This window comes from Priapulus caudatus, unplaced genomic scaffold, assembly GCF_000485595.1.
Source record: "Priapulus caudatus unplaced genomic scaffold, Priapulus_caudatus-5.0.1 Scaffold771, whole genome shotgun sequence".
Lineage (NCBI taxonomy): Eukaryota > Metazoa > Priapulida > Priapulimorpha > Priapulimorphida > Priapulidae > Priapulus > Priapulus caudatus.
The window spans coordinates 1-3573 of record NW_014577832.1 but is presented as its reverse complement, the minus strand read 5'-3'; positions in this window follow the sequence as shown (position 1 = coordinate 3573).

Below are 3573 nucleotides of genomic sequence, written 5' to 3'. Positions count from 1 at the left end.
GTGTTCTTTGGCGATACTTGGCAAATAAGACAACTACGTGTTTAGCTGCAGCCAATGTTTGAAACGGTCTTCTAACCCTAGCAAGACCGTTTCTTGCAGCTATGGCGAAACAATCTTGTCATGAACTGTTTATAAAATAAATGTAATGTTGCAATAAGTCTGACCGTACGTCGAGCGGTTAAGATTTGTGCCCAACTGTTGACGGACGAACGATCATGCGATTCTACACGCTGAGCTAAAAAGTGAACAGAATTACTTATATTTTGTGAAAAAGTGGAAATATTTTTTTTATTTTTATTATTTACGGCGACGTAATCACTTTAAGACCGAATTCATAATTTGTACATATTCTGATTATTCTGGTGAGCATCTTGTGGGGGCTGCCATTATGGTGAAATGGAGCACCGCAATTGGTCCAGCTTCACATAGAGCACCGTGATTGGTTCAAGCTTCGCATACTGGCATACAGCCACCTATTGCCAGAATTTGTCTGTTTCGGAAAATTCCACTTTTCAAAAGCTTATTACAAACTAATGTGCAAGAATTTTGGGGTAAACATTGGTGATTTATAATCAGGATAATGTATTTAACTTATAACCAGATTTAAACTTGGTTCCATGAGGTGTCAAACGAAAGTGAACAATAATCACTCTTGGCCCATGGCCTATACACACCAATAGCACAATACACCACCACTTTAAAACAAAACAAATCTCTAGGGCAAAGCAAGTATTGCCTTTGGCACCTTGACAAATTGGACAGGCACCAAGGCAAACATTCCCTTCAGTGTTACGAACGGAACTTACCTTTTGACGACACTTTCAACGTGGGATAAACGAACAACGTTCAATTGTATGCAAAATGGAATCAATGGGAAAGGGCCCGAGAAAAACCCGGGTAGGGTAGGCACAACATTGTATTGCCGATGCATCTAGAATATAGTGTTGCATACCGTATCCTCCCCTGCCACGGAACCCTCGATCACCATCGTCACGATTTCTTGGCTTGTTTGCTGGTGCAACCATCAACTCGGAGCCCATGAATTGCTGAAAAAATTTGAAAGACAAGAAATAAGACGACTTGTACATTTCTATATGACACGTTCCTGTATATGCATGTTTGCAGGGTATTTAGTAAGAGTCTCAGCATTTCTCCAATTTTTGTTGCAAGTTTTTATTATGTGGGTAGGTCTAAAACTTAACATAATGTCAAACAAATATGTCCACTCAAACATTTAATTGAAACCATTACTTTTTTAAAGAATACAATTACTATTTGATTAGTTCATCACGATTACTACTTAACAGTTACATATGTGCGAGACCTATCATGAAATAAGATATTGCTGAGGCAAGTCATTAAAATCTCTACCTAAATCAGCATATAAAACTAGAACTTGAGTGAAGTTACCTTTCCATTCATTGCTGAACAACAATCATCGGCATCCGCAGGGTTTTCATATGTGATAAAGGCAAAACCTCTGGGCTTCTGTGTTTCTCGGTTGCGAATCAAAAGAACTGATATGAAAACACAAGATTATTAGAAAACTGTCAACATCATCATGAATCGAGTACACATTTGGTTACTGATACATGACAGAATAATTTCCAGTGGCTGGTGGTACGGCAGCCATCGTTCGTTGAAGCCCCTTTTGGCGTTTGTTTGAGGGCTGAGAACTATTTGCGATCTTCTGATGTAAAGTTTACAATAATGTTCATTTTCATACCTAATCCGTGTTTTCTAGCTCATTAAAACTCACAAATCGTGAATTTATTTCCCAATGCATTATTTCAAAATCCGAATTGGCCGCCGCCATCTTTGCCTCGTTTGTGTGAAAGCGAATGGACTGCCGTGCCTCCAGCCTCGGAAACTGGAGATACGGCTGCCGTACCTCCAACCACTGCCGATAATTTTAGAGGAAGAACACAGTAATAATGAGTAGCAACCAGTCAATACTGTGAAATACATTTATAATTATGATTTAAATTAACAAGTGCCGCCGATAGCGACGGGGCGGCTCAATCTACGTCACTGCGGTTGGACTCTGTGGTGGAGTGGTAGGCGATTCTAGTAAACACCTGCTTATGTCCAGAATGTGTTCACATACACGCCGAAATAGTGGAATGGCACAGACGATGTCATCAGGAACCTTCTCAAAGAATTGTTCTTGCGGATCGTTATGAAAGTTGCCACGAGGATGGGCGCGTACGTTTAAGTGTCTTCAGCTTAAGATGGCAAGCTTACCCATCATTCGTAGAAGAGTAGGCAACACTATTTGGCAAACAGAAGTAGGTAAGCACATCATCCACTTTTACCTTACGCAAGCCTACAGGCTGCAAATGAGGCTGCCAGCTGCCAACGAATTAAGCAGGCAAAAATGCCCCAACATTGCATCATTGCACTGGCACGCAGCATCTTGGCAGTGGCATACGTTAATTAACATACTGACATCTACAGAATGCCATATAACATTATACGATTTAAGGAGCCATAAACCTTCTTTAACCAGGAATTTTAGCTTTTGAAATATTCACATTGTGACCATTGTAGCATATACAATACCAAAGAGCATGATATAGTTCTACTAGGCAAACGCCGGCAGTCCAATTCTTTCTACAGAACAGTGCAACAAATATCAATGTTATAACCCTTTTCCTCTTGAGGATAGGGGAGAAGGGGGAGGGTAGGGGGGCGGTGGGAGAGGGTGGGGAGGGGAAGGGGAGGGTGGGGCGGAGGGATTTTAATAGCAAACACGCAGTTCAAGTCCCTTTGTTGACAGCTGTAACAAGCCTGTTTATACCCTCCTGACTTGAAGGGTCAAAAGGTTCTCCGATTTACTTTCGCATGTCAGGGCAGAAGGACATGGTTTCATGGTCTTTCTATAAAAGCCATAAAATGCTAGGTCACCGCTGAAACAAAAACAGTTTTTCATCGCCTCCGTAGACGGCAGTGTCCTCAGAAAATGTCTAAAGATCTGCCCTCGTGGCCAATTGCCCTTTGCACTAGTGACCTCACCCAATTTCGGCGCACAAGCTGATGGCTTTTACCTATCATGATGCTAATACACCGACTAATCACGAGCCTCAGGTCGACGCCATTTAAAGAATAATGTGCCAGCAATCTGACATTGCTCACATCAATACTATTAAAGTTAAGGAGTTCGCTGTTCCCCCTATACTTATTACATACTTGACCTATTGACCTTAGACAACCACAGAATATCGACATCCAACACTCGTCTTTGGACGGATCCCCCAACCGACCGAATATAAAAAGTAGACCGAATACGATCGAAGACCACAGCACTATGAACGTATCAATAAAAAAAAATTAATGGATAAATAAAACATGAAAATAAGTCACGCAAAGAAGGACTCATAAATAGTTTACTATAGGCACTACTCATATATTCAACCTGGATGGATGCCGGTCAAATGCTCATCTGCCAACACAGCACAAATACACACGAATATGCACGCAGCCGCCTGAACTTATGCAGGTGACAAACAACCCTGATAAGTGAGCAGTAGGAAGCGCAATTGAAAAATATTCACGCTCGAAACGCTCGCTAAT